This window comes from Tachypleus tridentatus, chromosome 3, assembly GCF_004210375.1.
Source record: "Tachypleus tridentatus isolate NWPU-2018 chromosome 3, ASM421037v1, whole genome shotgun sequence".
Lineage (NCBI taxonomy): Eukaryota > Metazoa > Arthropoda > Merostomata > Xiphosura > Limulidae > Tachypleus > Tachypleus tridentatus.
Window position 1 is genome coordinate 37,462,388 of NC_134827.1, and position 21,661 is coordinate 37,484,048.

The following is a 21,661-nucleotide window of genomic DNA, read 5'->3' on the forward strand; positions in this document are numbered from 1 at the left end:
AAACAGGTTTTTCCTAAAAACTGTTCAACGATCTTACCGATATTAATTTACATCCGTAACATTTACAATTTTCATGCCGTTTTATTTTTAAATAACAGGTACAAAGAGTGTTATGTTATGTTGAACACTTTGAATACGTGAGATTACAACGAAACAAAAGAAATCTTTTTATATATCCCATTCTAGTAAACGGATGGCTCACATCGTTCTTGACATTGAAGACCATAGAGAAAACGAAAGCGTTGCTATCTCAAATATTATCTGTGGGTGACGAAAAGCGTCATGTATGTGACTCCCTTACAAACAATAACGTAGCTTTCAATTGTACACACACATGAGTAACAACCAAGTGTTTTGGGTGAAAATTGTAAAAGGAGAACTTCCCATGCCGGGAATCGAACCCGGGCCTCCTGGGTGAAAGCCAGGTATCCTAGCCACTAGACCACATGGGATGTTGCCGTCGTTATCGCTTTTCTGTTATATGTACCATTTACCAAAGCATACAATTACATTTTTAATGAGAGTACCAGGGTAAGTGTAAGGACTTGAGCAACTATGCCTGAGTACCGTTTCATTATGTAGCACACGTGCCACGATACCACTATAAACGAAATATTCGCCAAATCTACTACTCGTTAATTTTCCTCACGTTATCCGTTATTCAAGTCATAATTTTGGTTCCCGGAAATCTATACACATGCGTAAAAACGCTTCTGCTCTCGTGTACCAAAATCATTTTTCAAATTATAGCCACTTTCATTTCTAAAACATGACAGCTCAAAGTTTAATCAAACATCCTCTCGCGTGCACCCGCTACCTCTTCCACCTACCACCCAAGACCAACGCTCCAACAGAAAATCCTCCCTTCAAAATAATTGAACCTATTATTATACTCTGAAAAGCCTCTCATATACTGTTTGGACAGAAAAAAAAGTAATTGTTCCTAAGATCGTTACTTATATATTGAACACCACACAAAATTGGATTGCTCTTGAAAACCTTTGTCTTTTTTTTCGATTGTGTTTCCTTATAGCAAATCCACACATAGATATTTGCTGTGTCTATCGAGTGGAATCGAATCGCTGTATTTAGCCTGGTAAATCCCTACACTTACCGTTCTACCGTGCGAAGAACCTTTTTTTTAGTGCATTTTTAAATATTCTCATGTTTCACTATAAAGATCTAAACTTTCTTCCAAAGGTAATTTCGGATTTTCACAAATAGCTTCTCCTTATTGTCCGTTCTCATTATTAGTTGTGCGTTTTTCATCACAAATCCAATACTCAAAATCATTTGCTCTACTATCCTTCACACGAGCGTACAATTAACGGTACGTTCTGGAGTACATTCTTGGCAGCGTCCACAAGTATAATCGCAGACAAGGAATACACCAGACACTCGCTCTTGAATGTTCTTCAATAAATAGTCCGTACCACCTTATTTACGTGTAATAATATTAATTTACATCCGTAAAATTTCCTCACACTCCGGGAATAAAATGTACGATCGTGGGTTCTAATGGCGCTGATTTGGAAAAGCTTGATACTTTTACACTAACATACGTGTAACATACAAGAATCGGTTCTTAATTTAATCTTATATTTTCCTTAATTAACCTTCCTGTAATAATATTATTTTTGCGCTCAAATGAACGGTGGCTTTCCCACAGTAATATACAAAAGCGTATCAATTTGCGAAACCTATAAATAAACCGATTATGTACTCTTTAAGCGTTTTATAGTATTTTGATATAGAACAAAATGCAAATCAAATCTAACTGTTCCCATTCATAAATGTCGCACACTGTAGTCAGTTTCGAAAAAAGAACACTACTACAGCCTATCTCCTCTCTCTCTGTCGTACTGTCAATTGTAACAATATCTAATAGAAAGCATAAGCGCGTCACTTGACTCTTTTGCAATAACTGAATTCTTTTTGACATTTCCAATCGTTTTCATAGTTTACTGACGAAGTATGTTTCGCTTCATCTTTATGGTTAACGATTGCTGTGCCTTTACAACACGGTAAACAAATGACATAAAAAAACAAAAACTACCTACATCTGACGTAATCATTCTACAAATATGATCCTAATTTCTCTGTGAAACATGTTTCGTGGGTAAACGTTAAGTTTACTGACTTCCACAGCCGAAGCGTTTTCTTCATTTCCACCATTCAATAGGAAGAAGATTGGCTTGCTTTTTTGCTAAAGAAAACAGGTTTTTCCTAAAAACTGTTCAACGATCTTACCGATATTAATTTACATCCGTAACATTTACAATTTTCATGCCGTTTTATTTTTAAATAACAGGTACAAAGAGTGTTATGTTATGTTGAACACTTTGAATTCGTGAGATTACAACGAAACAAAAGAAATCTTTTTATATATCCCATTCTAGTAAACGGATGGCTCACATCGTTCTTGACATTGAAGACCATAGAGAAAACGAAAGCGTTGCTATCTCAAATATTATCTGTGGGTGACGAAAAGCGTCATGTATGTGACTCCCTTACAAACAATAACGTAGCTTTCAATTGTACACACACATGAGTAACAACCAAGTGTTTTGGGTGAAAATTGTAAAAGGAGAACTTCCCATGCCGGGAATCGAACCCGGGCCTCCTGGGTGAAAGCCAGGTATCCTAGCCACTAGACCACATGGGATGTTGCCGTCGTTATCGCTTTTCTGTTATATGTACCATTTACCAAAGCATACAATTACATTTTTAATGAGAGTACCAGGGTAAGTGTAAGGACTTGAGCAACTATACCTGAGTACCGTTTCATTATGTAGCACACGTGCCACGATACCACTATAAACGAAATATTCGCCAAATCTACTACTCGTTAATTTTCCTCACGTTATCCGTTATTCAAGTCATAATTTTGGTTCCCGGAAATCTATACACATGCGTAAAAACGCTTCTGCTCTCGTGTACCAAAATCATTTTTCAAATTATAGCCACTTTCATTTCTAAAACATGACAGCTCAAAGTTTAATCAAACATCCTCTCGCGTGCACCCGCTACCTCTTCCACCTACCACCCAAGACCAACGCTCCAACAGAAAATCCTCCCTTCAAAATAATTGAACCTATTATTATACTCTGAAAAGCCTCTCATATACTGTTTGGACAGAAAAAAAAGTAATTGTTCCTAAGATCGTTACTTATATATTGAACACCACACAAAATTGGATTGCTCTTGAAAACCTTTGTCTTTTTTTCGATTGTGTTTCCTTATAGCAAATCCACACATAGATATTTGCTGTGTCTATCGAGTGGAATCGAATCGCTGTATTTAGCCTGGTAAATCCCTACACTTACCGTTCTACCGTGCGAAGAACCTTTTTTTTAGTGCATTTTTAAATATTCTCATGTTTCACTATAAAGATCTAAACTTTCTTCCAAAGGTAATTTCGGATTTTCACAAATAGCTTCTCCTTATTGTCCGTTCTCATTATTAGTTGTGCGTTTTTCATCACAAATCCAATACTCAAAATCATTTGCTCTACTATCCTTCACACGAGCGTACAATTAACGGTACGTTCTGGAGTACATTCTTGGCAGCGTCCACAAGTATAATCGCAGACAAGGAATACACCAGACACTCGCTCTTGAATGTTCTTCAATAAATAGTCCGTACCACCTTATTTACGTGTAATAATATTAATTTACATCCGTAAAATTTCCTCACACTCCGGGAATAAAATGTACGATCGTGGGTTCTAATGGCGCTGATTTGGAAAAGCTTGATACTTTTACACTAACATACGTGTAACATACAAGAATCGGTTCTTAATTTAATCTTATATTTTCCTTAATTAACCTTCCTGTAATAATATTATTTTTGCGCTCAAATGAACGGTGGCTTTCCCACAGTAATATACAAAAGCGTATCAATTTGCGAAACCTATAAATAAACCAATTATGTACTCTTTAAGCGTTTTATAGTATTTTGATATAGAACAAAATGCAAATCAAATCTAACTGTTCCCATTCATAAATGTCGCACACTGTAGTCAGTTTCGAAAAAAGAACACTACTACAGCCTATCTCCTCTCTCTCTGTCGTACTGTCAATTGTAACAATATCTAATAGAAAGCATAAGCGCGTCACTTGACTCTTTTGCAATAACTGAATTCTTTTTGACATTTCCAATCGTTTTCATAGTTTACTGACGAAGTATGTTTCGCTTCATCTTTATGGTTAACGATTGCTGTGCCTTTACAACACGGTAAACAAATGACATAAAAAACAAAAAACTACCTACATCTGACGTAATCATTCTACAAATATGATCCTAATTTCTCTGTGAAACATGTTTCGTGGGTAAACGTTAAGTTTACTGACTTCCACAGCCGAAGCGTTTTCTTCATTTCCACCATTCAATAGGAAGAAGATTGGCTTGCTTTTTGCTAAAGAAAACAGGTTTTTCCTAAAAACTGTTCAACGATCTTACCGATATTAATTTACATCCGTAACATTTACAATTTTCATGCCGTTTTATTTTTAAATAACAGGTACAAAGAGTGTTATGTTATGTTGAACACTTTGAATTCGTGAGATTACAACGAAACAAAAGAAATCTTTTTATGTATCCCATTCTAGTAAACGGATGGCTCACATCGTTCTTGACATTGAAGACCATAGAGAAAACGAAAGCGTTGCTATCTCAAATATTATCTGTGGGTGACGAAAAGCGTCATGTATGTGACTCCCTTACAAACAATAACGTAGCTTTCAATTGTACACACACATGAGTAACAACCAAGTGTTTTGGGTGAAAATTGTAAAGGAGAACTTCCCATGCCGGGAATCGAACCCGGGCCTCCTGGGTGAAAGCCAGGTATCCTAGCCACTAGACCACATGGGATGTTGCCGTCGTTATCGCTTTTCTGTTATATGTACCATTTACCAAAGCATACAATTACATTTTTAATGAGAGTACCAGGGTAAGTGTAAGGACTTGAGCAACTATACCTGAGTACCGTTTCATTATGTAGCACACGTGCCACGATACCACTATAAACGAAATATTCGCCAAATCTACTACTCGTTAATTTTCCTCACGTTATCCGTTATTCAAGTCATAATTTTGGTTCCCGGAAATCTATACACATGCGTAAAAACGCTTCTGCTCTCGTGTACCAAAATCATTTTTCAAATTATAGCCACTTTCATTTCTAAAACATGACAGCTCAAAGTTTAATCAAACATCCTCTCGCGTGCACCCGCTACCTCTTCCACCTACCACCCAAGACCAACGCTCCAACAGAAAATCCTCCCTTCAAAATAATTGAACCTATTATTATACTCTGAAAAGCCTCTCATATACTGTTTGGACAGAAAAAAAAGTAATTGTTCCTAAGATCGTTACTTATATATTGAACACCACACAAAATTGGATTGCTCTTGAAAACCTTTGTCTTTTTTTCGATTGTGTTTCCTTATAGCAAATCCACACATAGATATTTGCTGTGTCTATCGAGTGGAATCGAATCGCTGTATTTAGCCTGGTAAATCCCTACACTTACCGTTCTACCGTGCGAAGAACCTTTTTTTTAGTGCATTTTTAAATATTCTCATGTTTCACTATAAAGATCTAAACTTTCTTCCAAAGGTAATTTCGGATTTTCACAAATAGCTTCTCCTTATTGTCCGTTCTCATTATTAGTTGTGCGTTTTCATCACAAATCCAATACTCAAAATCATTTGCTCTACTATCCTTCACACGAGCGTACAATTAACGGTACGTTCTGGAGTACATTCTTGGCAGCGTCCACAAGTATAATCGCAGACAAGGAATACACCAGACACTCGCTCTTGAATGTTCTTCAATAAATAGTCCGTACCACCTTATTTACGTGTAATAATATTAATTTACATCCGTAAAATTTCCTCACACTCCGGGAATAAAATGTACGATCGTGGGTTCTAATGGCGCTGATTTGGAAAAGCTTGATACTTTTACACTAACATACGTGTAACATACAAGAATCGGTTCTTAATTTAATCTTATATTTTCCTTAATTAACCTTCCTGTAATAATATTATTTTTGCGCTCAAATGAACGGTGGCTTTCCCACAGTAATATACAAAAGCGTATCAATTTGCGAAACCTATAAATAAACCAATTATGTACTCTTTAAGCGTTTTATAGTATTTTGATATAGAACAAAATGCAAATCAAATCTAACTGTTCCCATTCATAAATGTCGCACACTGTAGTCAGTTTCGAAAAAGAACACTACTACAGCCTATCTCTCTCTCTCTGTCGTACTGTCAATTGTAACAATATCTAATAGAAAGCATAAGCGCGTCACTTGACTCTTTTGCAATAACTGAATTCTTTTTGACATTTCCAATCGTTTTCATAGTTTACTGACGAAGTATGTTTCGCTTCATCTTTATGGTTAACGATTGCTGTGCCTTTACAACACGGTAAACAAATGACATAAAAAACAAAAAACTACCTACATCTGACGTAATCATTCTACAAATATGATCCTAATTTCTCTGTGAAACATGTTTCGTGGGTAAACGTTAAGTTTACTGACTTCCACAGCCGAAGCGTTTTCTTCATTTCCACCATTCAATAGGAAGAAGATTGGCTTGCTTTTTGCTAAAGAAAACAGGTTTTTCCTAAAAACTGTTCAACGATCTTACCGATATTAATTTACATCCGTAACATTTACAATTTTCATGCCGTTTTATTTTTAAATAACAGGTACAAAGAGTGTTATGTTATGTTGAACACTTTGAATTCGTGAGATTACAACGAAACAAAAGAAATCTTTTTATGTATCCCATTCTAGTAAACGGATGGCTCACATCGTTCTTGACATTGAAGACCATAGAGAAAACGAAAGCGTTGCTATCTCAAATATTATCTGTGGGTGACGAAAAGCGTCATGTATGTGACTCCCTTACAAACAATAACGTAGCTTTCAATTGTACACACACATGAGTAACAACCAAGTGTTTTGGGTGAAAATTGTAAAGGAGAACTTCCCATGCCGGGAATCGAACCCGGGCCTCCTGGGTGAAAGCCAGGTATCCTAGCCACTAGACCACATGGGATGTTGCCGTCGTTATCGCTTTTCTGTTATATGTACCATTTACCAAAGCATACAATTACATTTTTAATGAGAGTACCAGGGTAAGTGTAAGGACTTGAGCAACTATACCTGAGTACCGTTTCATTATGTAGCACACGTGCCACGATACCACTATAAACGAAATATTCGCCAAATCTACTACTCGTTAATTTTCCTCACGTTATCCGTTATTCAAGTCATAATTTTGGTTCCCGGAAATCTATACACATGCGTAAAACGCTTCTGCTCTCGTGTACCAAAATCATTTTTCAAATTATAGCCACTTTCATTTCTAAAACATGACAGCTCAAAGTTTAATCAAACATCCTCTCGCGTGCACCCGCTACCTCTTCCACCTACCACCCAAGACCAACGCTCCAACAGAAAATCCTCCCTTCAAAATAATTGAACCTATTATTATACTCTGAAAAGCCTCTCATATACTGTTTGGACAGAAAAAAAAGTAATTGTTCCTAAGATCGTTACTTATATATTGAACACCACACAAAATTGGATTGCTCTTGAAAACCTTTGTCTTTTTTTCGATTGTGTTTCCTTATAGCAAATCCACACATAGATATTTGCTGTGTCTATCGAGTGGAATCGAATCGCTGTATTTAGCCTGGTAAATCCCTACACTTACCGTTCTACCGTGCGAAGAACCTTTTTTTTAGTGCATTTTTAAATATTCTCATGTTTCACTATAAAGATCTAAACTTTCTTCCAAAGGTAATTTCGGATTTTCACAAATAGCTTCTCCTTATTGTCCGTTCTCATTATTAGTTGTGCGTTTTCATCACAAATCCAATACTCAAAATCATTTGCTCTACTATCCTTCACACGAGCGTACAATTAACGGTACGTTCTGGAGTACATTCTTGGCAGCGTCCACAAGTATAATCGCAGACAAGGAATACACCAGACACTCGCTCTTGAATGTTCTTCAATAAATAGTCCGTACCACCTTATTTACGTGTAATAATATTAATTTACATCCGTAAAATTTCCTCACACTCCGGGAATAAAATGTACGATCGTGGGTTCTAATGGCGCTGATTTGGAAAAGCTTGATACTTTTACACTAACATACGTGTAACATACAAGAATCGGTTCTTAATTTAATCTTATATTTTCCTTAATTAACCTTCCTGTAATAATATTATTTTTGCGCTCAAATGAACGGTGGCTTTCCCACAGTAATATACAAAAGCGTATCAATTTGCGAAACCTATAAATAAACCAATTATGTACTCTTTAAGCGTTTTATAGTATTTTGATATAGAACAAAATGCAAATCAAATCTAACTGTTCCCATTCATAAATGTCGCACACTGTAGTCAGATTCGAAAAATTACACTACTACAGCCTATCTCCTCTCTCTCTGTCGTACTGTCAATTGTAACAATATCTAATAGAAAGCATAAGCGCGTCACTTGACTCTTTTGCAATAACTGAATTCTTTTTGACATTTCCAATCGTTTTCATAGTTTACTGACGAAGTATGTTTCGCTTCATCTTTATGGTTAACGATTGCTGTGCCTTTACAACACGGTAAACAAATGACATAAAAAACAAAAAACTACCTACATCTGACGTAATCATTCTACAAATATGATCCTAATTTCTCTGTGAAACATGTTTCGTGGGTAAACGTTAAGTTTACTGACTTCCACAGCCGAAGCGTTTTCTTCATTTCCACCATTCAATAGGAAGAAGATTGGCTTGCTTTTTGCTAAAGAAAACAGGTTTTTCCTAAAAACTGTTCAACGATCTTACCGATATTAATTTACATCCGTAACATTTACAATTTTCATGCCGTTTTATTTTTAAATAACAGGTACAAAGAGTGTTATGTTATGTTGAACACTTTGAATTCGTGAGATTACAACGAAACAAAAGAAATCTTTTTATATATCCCATTCTAGTAAACGGATGGCTCACATCGTTCTTGACATTGAAGACCATAGAGAAAACGAAAGCGTTGCTATCTCAAATATTATCTGTGGGTGACGAAAAGCGTCATGTATGTGACTCCCTTACAAACAATAACGTAGCTTTCAATTGTACACACACATGAGTAACAACCAAGTGTTTTGGGTGAAAATTGTAAAGGAGAACTTCCCATGCCGGGAATCGAACCCGGGCCTCCTGGGTGAAAGCCAGGTATCCTAGCCACTAGACCACATGGGATGTTGCCGTCGTTATCGCTTTTCTGTTATATGTACCATTTACCAAAGCATACAATTACATTTTTAATGAGAGTACCAGGGTAAGTGTAAGGACTTGAGCAACTATGCCTGAGTACCGTTTCATTATGTAGCACACGTGCCACGATACCACTATAAACGAAATATTCGCCAAATCTACTACTCGTTAATTTTCCTCACGTTATCCGTTATTCAAGTCATAATTTTGGTTCCCGGAAATCTATACACATGCGTAAAACGCTTCTGCTCTCGTGTACCAAAATCATTTTTCAAATTATAGCCACTTTCATTTCTAAAACATGACAGCTCAAAGTTTAATCAAACATCCTCTCGCGTGCACCCGCTACCTCTTCCACCTACCACCCAAGACCAACGCTCCAACAGAAAATCCTCCCTTCAAAATAATTGAACCTATTATTATACTCTGAAAAGCCTCTCATATACTGTTTGGACAGAAAAAAAAGTAATTGTTCCTAAGATCGTTACTTATATATTGAACACCACACAAAATTGGATTGCTCTTGAAAACCTTTGTCTTTTTTTTCGATTGTGTTTCCTTATAGCAAATCCACACATAGATATTTGCTGTGTCTATCGAGTGGAATCGAATCGCTGTATTTAGCCTGGTAAATCCCTACACTTACCGTTCTACCGTGCGAAGAACCTTTTTTTTAGTGCATTTTTAAATATTCTCATGTTTCACTATAAAGATCTAAACTTTCTTCCAAAGGTAATTTCGGATTTTCACAAATAGCTTCTCCTTATTGTCCGTTCTCATTATTAGTTGTGCGTTTTTCATCACAAATCCAATACTCAAAATCATTTGCTCTACTATCCTTCACACGAGCGTACAATTAACGGTACGTTCTGGAGTACATTCTTGGCAGCGTCCACAAGTATAATCGCAGACAAGGAATACACCAGACACTCGCTCTTGAATGTTCTTCAATAAATAGTCCGTACCACCTTATTTACGTGTAATAATATTAATTTACATCCGTAAAATTTCCTCACACTCCGGGAATAAAATGTACGATCGTGGGTTCTAATGGCGCTGATTTGGAAAAGCTTGATACTTTTACACTAACATACGTGTAACATACAAGAATCGGTTCTTAATTTAATCTTATATTTTCCTTAATTAACCTTCCTGTAATAATATTATTTTTGCGCTCAAATGAACGGTGGCTTTCCCACAGTAATATACAAAAGCGTATCAATTTGCGAAACCTATAAATAAACCAATTATGTACTCTTTAAGCGTTTTATAGTATTTTGATATAGAACAAAATGCAAATCAAATCTAACTGTTCCCATTCATAAATGTCGCACACTGTAGTCAGTTTCGAAAAATTACACTACTACAGCCTATCTCCTCTCTCTCTGTCGTACTGTCAATTGTAACAATATCTAATAGAAAGCATAAGCGCGTCACTTGACTCTTTTGCAATAACTGAATTCTTTTTGACATTTCCAATCGTTTTCATAGTTTACTGACGAAGTATGTTTCGCTTCATCTTTATGGTTAACGATTGCTGTGCCTTTACAACACGGTAAACAAATGACATAAAAAAACAAAAACTACCTACATCTGACGTAATCATTCTACAAATATGATCCTAATTTCTCTGTGAAACATGTTTCGTGGGTAAACGTTAAGTTTACTGACTTCCACAGCCGAAGCGTTTTCTTCATTTCCACCATTCAATAGGAAGAAGATTGGCTTGCTTTTTTGCTAAAGAAAACAGGTTTTTCCTAAAAACTGTTCAACGATCTTACCGATATTAATTTACATCCGTAACATTTACAATTTTCATGCCGTTTTATTTTTAAATAACAGGTACAAAGAGTGTTATGTTATGTTGAACACTTTGAATTCGTGAGATTACAACGAAACAAAAGAAATCTTTTTATATATCCCATTCTAGTAAACGGATGGCTCACATCGTTCTTGACATTGAAGACCATAGAGAAAACGAAAGCGTTGCTATCTCAAATATTATCTGTGGGTGACGAAAAGCGTCATGTATGTGACTCCCTTACAAACAATAACGTAGCTTTCAATTGTACACACACATGAGTAACAACCAAGTGTTTTGGGTGAAAATTGTAAAAGGAGAACTTCCCATGCCGGGAATCGAACCCGGGCCTCCTGGGTGAAAGCCAGGTATCCTAGCCACTAGACCACATGGGATGTTGCCGTCGTTATCGCTTTTCTGTTATATGTACCATTTACCAAAGCATACAATTACATTTTTAATGAGAGTACCAGGGTAAGTGTAAGGACTTGAGCAACTATACCTGAGTACCGTTTCATTATGTAGCACACGTGCCACGATACCACTATAAACGAAATATTCGCCAAATCTACTACTCGTTAATTTTCCTCACGTTATCCGTTATTCAAGTCATAATTTTGGTTCCCGGAAATCTATACACATGCGTAAAAACGCTTCTGCTCTCGTGTACCAAAATCATTTTTCAAATTATAGCCACTTTCATTTCTAAAACATGACAGCTCAAAGTTTAATCAAACATCCTCTCGCGTGCACCCGCTACCTCTTCCACCTACCACCCAAGACCAACGCTCCAACAGAAAATCCTCCCTTCAAAATAATTGAACCTATTATTATACTCTGAAAAGCCTCTCATATACTGTTTGGACAGAAAAAAAAGTAATTGTTCCTAAGATCGTTACTTATATATTGAACACCACACAAAATTGGATTGCTCTTGAAAACCTTTGTCTTTTTTTTCGATTGTGTTTCCTTATAGCAAATCCACACATAGATATTTGCTGTGTCTATCGAGTGGAATCGAATCGCTGTATTTAGCCTGGTAAATCCCTACACTTACCGTTCTACCGTGCGAAGAACCTTTTTTTTAGTGCATTTTTAAATATTCTCATGTTTCACTATAAAGATCTAAACTTTCTTCCAAAGGTAATTTCGGATTTTCACAAATAGCTTCTCCTTATTGTCCGTTCTCATTATTAGTTGTGCGTTTTCATCACAAATCCAATACTCAAAATCATTTGCTCTACTATCCTTCACACGAGCGTACAATTAACGGTACGTTCTGGAGTACATTCTTGGCAGCGTCCACAAGTATAATCGCAGACAAGGAATACACCAGACACTCGCTCTTGAATGTTCTTCAATAAATAGTCCGTACCACCTTATTTACGTGTAATAATATTAATTTACATCCGTAAAATTTCCTCACACTCCGGGAATAAAATGTACGATCGTGGGTTCTAATGGCGCTGATTTGGAAAAGCTTGATACTTTTACACTAACATACGTGTAACATACAAGAATCGGTTCTTAATTTAATCTTATATTTTCCTTAATTAACCTTCCTGTAATAATATTATTTTTGCGCTCAAATGAACGGTGGCTTTCCCACAGTAATATACAAAAGCGTATCAATTTGCGAAACCTATAAATAAACCAATTATGTACTCTTTAAGCGTTTTATAGTATTTTGATATAGAACAAAATGCAAATCAAATCTAACTGTTCCCATTCATAAATGTCGCACACTGTAGTCAGTTTCGAAAAAAGAACACTACTACAGCCTATCTCCTCTCTCTCTGTCGTACTGTCAATTGTAACAATATCTAATAGAAAGCATAAGCGCGTCACTTGACTCTTTTGCAATAACTGAATTCTTTTTGACATTTCCAATCGTTTTCATAGTTTACTGACGAAGTATGTTTCGCTTCATCTTTATGGTTAACGATTGCTGTGCCTTTACAACACGGTAAACAAATGACATAAAAAAACAAAAAACTACCTACATCTGACGTAATCATTCTACAAATATGATCCTAATTTCTCTGTGAAACATGTTTCGTGGGTAAACGTTAAGTTTACTGACTTCCACAGCCGAAGCGTTTTCTTCATTTCCACCATTCAATAGGAAGAAGATTGGCTTGCTTTTTTGCTAAAGAAAACAGGTTTTTCCTAAAAACTGTTCAACGATCTTACCGATATTAATTTACATCCGTAACATTTACAATTTTCATGCCGTTTTATTTTTAAATAACAGGTACAAAGAGTGTTATGTTATGTTGAACACTTTGAATTCGTGAGATTACAACGAAACAAAAGAAATCTTTTTATGTATCCCATTCTAGTAAACGGATGGCTCACATCGTTCTTGACATTGAAGACCATAGAGAAAACGAAAGCGTTGCTATCTCAAATATTATCTGTGGGTGACGAAAAGCGTCATGTATGTGACTCCCTTACAAACAATAACGTAGCTTTCAATTGTACACACACATGAGTAACAACCAAGTGTTTTGGGTGAAAATTGTAAAAGGAGAACTTCCCATGCCGGGAATCGAACCCGGGCCTCCTGGGTGAAAGCCAGGTATCCTAGCCACTAGACCACATGGGATGTTGCCGTCGTTATCGCTTTTCTGTTATATGTACCATTTACCAAAGCATACAATTACATTTTTAATGAGAGTACCAGGGTAAGTGTAAGGACTTGAGCAACTATACCTGAGTACCGTTTCATTATGTAGCACACGTGCCACGATACCACTATAAACGAAATATTCGCCAAATCTACTACTCGTTAATTTTCCTCACGTTATCCGTTATTCAAGTCATAATTTTGGTTCCCGGAAATCTATACACATGCGTAAAACGCTTCTGCTCTCGTGTACCAAAATCATTTTTCAAATTATAGCCACTTTCATTTCTAAAACATGACAGCTCAAAGTTTAATCAAACATCCTCTCGCGTGCACCCGCTACCTCTTCCACCTACCACCCAAGACCAACGCTCCAACAGAAAATCCTCCCTTCAAAATAATTGAACCTATTATTATACTCTGAAAAGCCTCTCATATACTGTTTGGACAGAAAAAAAAGTAATTGTTCCTAAGATCGTTACTTATATATTGAACACCACACAAAATTGGATTGCTCTTGAAAACCTTTGTCTTTTTTTCGATTGTGTTTCCTTATAGCAAATCCACACATAGATATTTGCTGTGTCTATCGAGTGGAATCGAATCGCTGTATTTAGCCTGGTAAATCCCTACACTTACCGTTCTACCGTGCGAAGAACCTTTTTTTTAGTGCATTTTTAAATATTCTCATGTTTCACTATAAAGATCTAAACTTTCTTCCAAAGGTAATTTCGGATTTTCACAAATAGCTTCTCCTTATTGTCCGTTCTCATTATTAGTTGTGCGTTTTTCATCACAAATCCAATACTCAAAATCATTTGCTCTACTATCCTTCACACGAGCGTACAATTAACGGTACGTTCTGGAGTACATTCTTGGCAGCGTCCACAAGTATAATCGCAGACAAGGAATACACCAGACACTCGCTCTTGAATGTTCTTCAATAAATAGTCCGTACCACCTTATTTACGTGTAATAATATTAATTTACATCCGTAAAATTTCCTCACACTCCGGGAATAAAATGTACGATCGTGGGTTCTAATGGCGCTGATTTGGAAAAGCTTGATACTTTTACACTAACATACGTGTAACATACAAGAATCGGTTCTTAATTTAATCTTATATTTTCCTTAATTAACCTTCCTGTAATAATATTATTTTTGCGCTCAAATGAACGGTGGCTTTCCCACAGTAATATACAAAAGCGTATCAATTTGCGAAACCTATAAATAAACCAATTATGTACTCTTTAAGCGTTTTATAGTATTTTGATATAGAACAAAATGCAAATCAAATCTAACTGTTCCCATTCATAAATGTCGCACACTGTAGTCAGTTTCGAAAAAAGAACACTACTACAGCCTATCTCCTCTCTCTCTGTCGTACTGTCAATTGTAACAATATCTAATAGAAAGCATAAGCGCGTCACTTGACTCTTTTGCAATAACTGAATTCTTTTTGACATTTCCAATCGTTTTCATAGTTTACTGACGAAGTATGTTTCGCTTCATCTTTATGGTTAACGATTGCTGTGCCTTTACAACACGGTAAACAAATGACATAAAAAAACAAAAAACTACCTACATCTGACGTAATCATTCTACAAATATGATCCTAATTTCTCTGTGAAACATGTTTCGTGGGTAAACGTTAAGTTTACTGACTTCCACAGCCGAAGCGTTTTCTTCATTTCCACCATTCAATAGGAAGAAGATTGGCTTGCTTTTTGCTAAAGAAAACAGGTTTTTCCTAAAAACTGTTCAACGATCTTACCGATATTAATTTACATCCGTAACATTTACAATTTTCATGCCGTTTTATTTTTAAATAACAGGTACAAAGAGTGTTATGTTATGTTGAACACTTTGAATTCGTGAGATTACAACGAAACAAAAGAAATCTTTTTATATATCCCATTCTAGTAAACGGATGGCTCACATCGTTCTTGACATTGAAGACCATAGAGAAAACGAAAGCGTTGCTATCTCAAATATTATCTGTGGGTGACGAAAAGCGTCATGTATGTGACTCCCTTACAAACAATAACGTAGCTTTCAATTGTACACACACATGAGTAACAACCAAGTGTTTTGGGTGAAAATTGTAAAGGAGAACTTCCCATGCCGGGAATCGAACCCGGGCCTCCTGGGTGAAAGCCAGGTATCCTAGCCACTAGACCACATGGGATGTTGCCGTCGTTATCGCTTTTCTGTTATATGTACCATTTACCAAAGCATACAATTACATTTTTAATGAGAGTACCAGGGTAAGTGTAAGGACTTGAGCAACTATACCTGAGTACCGTTTCATTATGTAGCACACGTGCCACGATACCACTATAAACGAAATATTCGCCAAATCTACTACTCGTTAATTTTCCTCACGTTATCCGTTATTCAAGTCATAATTTTGGTTCCCGGAAATCTATACACATGCGTAAAACGCTTCTGCTCTCGTGTACCAAAATCATTTTTCAAATTATAGCCACTTTCATTTCTAAAACATGACAGCTCAAAGTTTAATCAAACATCCTCTCGCGTGCACCCGCTACCTCTTCCACCTACCACCCAAGACCAACGCTCCAACAGAAAATCCTCCCTTCAAAATAATTGAACCTATTATTATACTCTGAAAAGCCTCTCATATACTGTTTGGACAGAAAAAAAAGTAATTGTTCCTAAGATCGTTACTTATATATTGAACACCACACAAAATTGGATTGCTCTTGAAAACCTTTGTCTTTTTTTCGATTGTGTTTCCTTATAGCAAATCCACACATAGATATTTGCTGTGTCTATCGAGTGGAATCGAATCGCTGTATTTAGCCTGGTAAATCCCTACACTTACCGTTCTACCGTGCGAAGAACCTTTTTTTTAGTGCATTTTTAAATATTCTCATGTTTCACTATAAAGATCTAAACTTTCTTCCAAAGGTAATTTCGGATTTTCACAAATAGCTTCTCCTTATTGTCCGTTCTCATTATTAGTTGTGCGTTTTCATCACAAATCCAATACTCAAAATCATTTGCTCTACTATCCTTCACACGAGCGTACAATTAACGGTACGTTCTGGAGTACATTCTTGGCAGCGTCCACAAGTATAATCGCAGACAAGGAATACACCAGACACTCGCTCTTGAATGTTCTTCAATAAATAGTCCGTACCACCTTATTTACGTGTAATAATATTAATTTACATCCGTAAAATTTCCTCACACTCCGGGAATAAAATGTACGATCGTGGGTTCTAATGGCGCTGATTTGGAAAAGCTTGATACTTTTACACTAACATACGTGTAACATACAAGAATCGGTTCTTAATTTAATCTTATATTTTCCTTAATTAACCTTCCTGTAATAATATTATTTTTGCGCTCAAATGAACGGTGGCTTTCCCACAGTAATATACAAAAGCGTATCAATTTGCGAAACCTATAAATAAACCAATTATGTACTCTTTAAGCGTTTTATAGTATTTTGATATAGAACAAAATGCAAATCAAATCTAACTGTTCCCATTCATAAATGTCGCACACTGTAGTCAGTTTCGAAAAATTACACTACTACAGCCTATCTCCTCTCTCTCTGTCGTACTGTCAATTGTAACAATATCTAATAGAAAGCATAAGCGCGTCACTTGACTCTTTTGCAATAACTGAATTCTTTTTGACATTTCCAATCGTTTTCATAGTTTACTGACGAAGTATGTTTCGCTTCATCTTTATGGTTAACGATTGCTGTGCCTTTACAACACGGTAAACAAATGACATAAAAAACAAAAAACTACCTACATCTGACGTAATCATTCTACAAATATGATCCTAATTTCTCTGTGAAACATGTTTCGTGGGTAAACGTTAAGTTTACTGACTTCCACAGCCGAAGCGTTTTCTTCATTTCCACCATTCAATAGGAAGAAGATTGGCTTGCTTTTTTGCTAAAGAAAACAGGTTTTTCCTAAAAACTGTTCAACGATCTTACCGATATTAATTTACATCCGTAACATTTACAATTTTCATGCCGTTTTATTTTTAAATAACAGGTACAAAGAGTGTTATGTTATGTTGAACACTTTGAATTCGTGAGATTACAACGAAACAAAAGAAATCTTTTTATATATCCCATTCTAGTAAACGGATGGCTCACATCGTTCTTGACATTGAAGACCATAGAGAAAACGAAAGCGTTGCTATCTCAAATATTATCTGTGGGTGACGAAAAGCGTCATGTATGTGACTCCCTTACAAACAATAACGTAGCTTTCAATTGTACACACACATGAGTAACAACCAAGTGTTTTGGGTGAAAATTGTAAAGGAGAACTTCCCATGCCGGGAATCGAACCCGGGCCTCCTGGGTGAAAGCCAGGTATCCTAGCCACTAGACCACATGGGATGTTGCCGTCGTTATCGCTTTTCTGTTATATGTACCATTTACCAAAGCATACAATTACATTTTTAATGAGAGTACCAGGGTAAGTGTAAGGACTTGTGCAACTATACCTGAGTACCGTTTCATTATGTAGCACACGTGCCACGATACCACTATAAACGAAATATTCGCCAAATCTACTACTCGTTAATTTTCCTCACGTTATCCGTTATTCAAGTCATAATTTTGGTTCCCGGAAATCTATACACATGCGTTAAAACGCTTCTGCTCTCGTGTACCAAAATCATTTTTCAAATTATAGCCACTTTCATTTCTAAAACATGACAGCTCAAAGTTTAATCAAACATCCTCTCGCGTGCACCCGCTACCTCTTCCACCTACCACCCAAGACCAACGCTCCAACAGAAAATCCTCCCTTCAAAATAATTGAACCTATTATTATACTCTGAAAAGCCTCTCATATACTGTTTGGACAGAAAAAAAAGTAATTGTTCCTAAGATCGTTACTTATATATTGAACACCACACAAAATTGGATTGCTCTTGAAAACCTTTGTCTTTTTTTCGATTGTGTTTCCTTATAGCAAATCCACACATAGATATTTGCTGTGTCTATCGAGTGGAATCGAATCGCTGTATTTAGCCTGGTAAATCCCTACACTTACCGTTCTACCGTGCGAAGAACCTTTTTTTTAGTGCATTTTTAAATATTCTCATGTTTCACTATAAAGATCTAAACTTTCTTCCAAAGGTAATTTCGGATTTTCACAAATAGCTTCTCCTTATTGTCCGTTCTCATTATTAGTTGTGCGTTTTCATCACAAATCCAATACTCAAAATCATTTGCTCTACTATCCTTCACACGAGCGTACAATTAACGGTACGTTCTGGAGTACATTCTTGGCAGCGTCCACAAGTATAATCGCAGACAAGGAATACACCAGACACTCGCTCTTGAATGTTCTTCAATAAATAGTCCGTACCACCTTATTTACGTGTAATAATATTAATTTACATCCGTAAAATTTCCTCACACTCCGGGAATAAAATGTACGATCGTGGGTTCTAATGGCGCTGATTTGGAAAAGCTTGATACTTTTACACTAACATACGTGTAACATACAAGAATCGGTTCTTAATTTAATCTTATATTTTCCTTAATTAACCTTCCTGTAATAATATTATTTTTGCGCTCAAATGAACGGTGGCTTTCCCACAGTAATATACAAAAGCGTATCAATTTGCGAAACCTATAAATAAACCAATTATGTACTCTTTAAGCGTTTTATAGTATTTTGATATAGAACAAAATGCAAATCAAATCTAACTGTTCCCATTCATAAATGTCGCACACTGTAGTCAGTTTCGAAAAAAGAACACTACTACAGCCTATCTCCTCTCTCTCTGTCGTACTGTCAATTGTAACAATATCTAATAGAAAGCATAAGCGCGTCACTTGACTCTTTTGCAATAACTGAATTCTTTTTGACATTTCCAATCGTTTTCATAGTTTACTGACGAAGTATGTTTCGCTTCATCTTTATGGTTAACGATTGCTGTGCCTTTACAACACGGTAAACAAATGACATAAAAAACAAAAAACTACCTACATCTGACGTAATCATTCTACAAATATGATCCTAATTTCTCTGTGAAACATGTTTCGTGGGTAAACGTTAAGTTTACTGACTTCCACAGCCGAAGCGTTTTCTTCATTTCCACCATTCAATAGGAAGAAGATTGGCTTGCTTTTTTGCTAAAGAAAACAGGTTTTTCCTAAAAACTGTTCAACGATCTTACCGATATTAATTTACATCCGTAACATTTACAATTTTCATGCCGTTTTATTTTTAAATAACAGGTACAAAGAGTGTTATGTTATGTTGAACACTTTGAATACGTGAGATTACAACGAAACAAAAGAAATCTTTTTATATATCCCATTCTAGTAAACGGATGGCTCACATCGTTCTTGACATTGAAGACCATAGAGAAAACGAAAGCGTTGCTATCTCAAATATTATCTGTGGGTGACGAAAAGCGTCATGTATGTGACTCCCTTACAAACAATAACGTAGCTTTCAATTGTACACACACATGAGTAACAACCAAGTGTTTTGGGTGAAAATTGTAAAGGAGAACTTCCCATGCCGGGAATCGAACCCGGGCCTCCTGGGTGAAAGCCAGGTATCCTAGCCACTAGACCACATGGGATGTTGCCGTCGTTATCGCTTTTCTGTTATATGTACCATTTACCAAAGCATACAATTACATTTTTAATGAGAGTACCAGGGTAAGTGTAAGGACTTGAGCAACTATGCCTGAGTACCGTTTCATTATGTAGCACACGTGCCACGATACCACTATAAACGAAATATTCGCCAAATCTACTACTCGTTAATTTTCCTCACGTTATCCGTTATTCAAGTCATAATTTTGGTTCCCGGAAATCTATACACATGCGTAAAACGCTTCTGCTCTCGTGTACCAAAATCATTTTTCAAATTATAGCCACTTTCATTTCTAAAACATGACAGCTCAAAGTTTAATCAAACATCCTCTCGCGTGCACCCGCTACCTCTTCCACCTACCACCCAAGACCAACGCTCCAACAGAAAATCCTCCCTTCAAAATAATTGAACCTATTATTATACTCTGAAAAGCCTCTCATATACTGTTTGGACAGAAAAAAAAGTAATTGTTCCTAAGATCGTTACTTATATATTGAACACCACACAAAATTGGATTGCTCTTGAAAACCTTTGTCTTTTTTTCGATTGTGTTTCCTTATAGCAAATCCACACATAGATATTTGCTGTGTCTATCGAGTGGAATCGAATCGCTGTATTTAGCCTGGTAAATCCCTACACTTACCGTTCTACCGTGCGAAGAACCTTTTTTTTAGTGCATTTTTAAATATTCTCATGTTTCACTATAAAGATCTAAACTTTCTTCCAAAGGTAATTTCGGATTTTCACAAATAGCTTCTCCTTATTGTCCGTTCTCATTATTAGTTGTGCGTTTTCATCACAAATCCAATACTCAAAATCATTTGCTCTACTATCCTTCACACGAGCGTACAATTAACGGTACGTTCTGGAGTACATTCTTGGCAGCGTCCACAAGTATAATCGCAGACAAGGAATACACCAGACACTCGCTCTTGAATGTTCTTCAATAAATAGTCCGTACCACCTTATTTACGTGTAATAATATTAATTTACATCCGTAAAATTTCCTCACACTCCGGGAATAAAATGTACGATCGTGGGTTCTAATGGCGCTGATTTGGAAAAGCTTGATACTTTTACACTAACATACGTGTAACATACAAGAATCGGTTCTTAATTTAATCTTATATTTTCCTTAATTAACCTTCCTGTAATAATATTATTTTTGCGCTCAAATGAACGGTGGCTTTCCCACAGTAATATACAAAAGCGTATCAATTTGCGAAACCTATAAATAAACCAATTATGTACTCTTTAAGCGTTTTATAGTATTTTGATATAGAACAAAATGCAAATCAAATCT

At 36.2% G+C, this 21,661-nt stretch overlaps 10 non-coding genes across 10 annotated transcripts; all 10 read right to left on the reverse strand.

Moving 5' to 3' along the window:
- Positions 1-380: 380 nt before the first annotated feature.
- Positions 381-452, reverse strand: TRNAE-UUC (transfer RNA glutamic acid (anticodon UUC)). The gene has a single exon. It is a non-coding gene; the product is annotated as a tRNA-Glu (tRNA).
- Positions 453-2,593: 2,141 nt separating this feature from the next.
- On the reverse strand, positions 2,594-2,665 carry TRNAE-UUC (transfer RNA glutamic acid (anticodon UUC)). The gene has a single exon. It is a non-coding gene; the product is annotated as a tRNA-Glu (tRNA).
- Positions 2,666-4,803: 2,138 nt separating this feature from the next.
- On the reverse strand, positions 4,804-4,875 carry TRNAE-UUC (transfer RNA glutamic acid (anticodon UUC)). Its single transcript has one exon. It is a non-coding gene; the product is annotated as a tRNA-Glu (tRNA).
- A 2,135-nt stretch (positions 4,876-7,010) lies between these two features.
- On the reverse strand, positions 7,011-7,082 carry TRNAE-UUC (transfer RNA glutamic acid (anticodon UUC)). Its single transcript has one exon. It is a non-coding gene; the product is annotated as a tRNA-Glu (tRNA).
- Positions 7,083-9,217: 2,135 nt separating this feature from the next.
- On the reverse strand, positions 9,218-9,289 carry TRNAE-UUC (transfer RNA glutamic acid (anticodon UUC)). The gene has a single exon. It is a non-coding gene; the product is annotated as a tRNA-Glu (tRNA).
- Positions 9,290-11,428: 2,139 nt separating this feature from the next.
- Positions 11,429-11,500, reverse strand: TRNAE-UUC (transfer RNA glutamic acid (anticodon UUC)). The gene has a single exon. It is a non-coding gene; the product is annotated as a tRNA-Glu (tRNA).
- Positions 11,501-13,641: 2,141 nt separating this feature from the next.
- Positions 13,642-13,713, reverse strand: TRNAE-UUC (transfer RNA glutamic acid (anticodon UUC)). Its single transcript has one exon. It is a non-coding gene; the product is annotated as a tRNA-Glu (tRNA).
- Positions 13,714-15,851: 2,138 nt separating this feature from the next.
- Positions 15,852-15,923, reverse strand: TRNAE-UUC (transfer RNA glutamic acid (anticodon UUC)). Its single transcript has one exon. It is a non-coding gene; the product is annotated as a tRNA-Glu (tRNA).
- A 2,136-nt stretch (positions 15,924-18,059) lies between these two features.
- TRNAE-UUC (transfer RNA glutamic acid (anticodon UUC)) lies at positions 18,060-18,131 on the reverse strand. Its single transcript has one exon. It is a non-coding gene; the product is annotated as a tRNA-Glu (tRNA).
- A 2,138-nt stretch (positions 18,132-20,269) lies between these two features.
- TRNAE-UUC (transfer RNA glutamic acid (anticodon UUC)) lies at positions 20,270-20,341 on the reverse strand. Its single transcript has one exon. It is a non-coding gene; the product is annotated as a tRNA-Glu (tRNA).
- Positions 20,342-21,661: the final 1,320 nt, after the last annotated feature.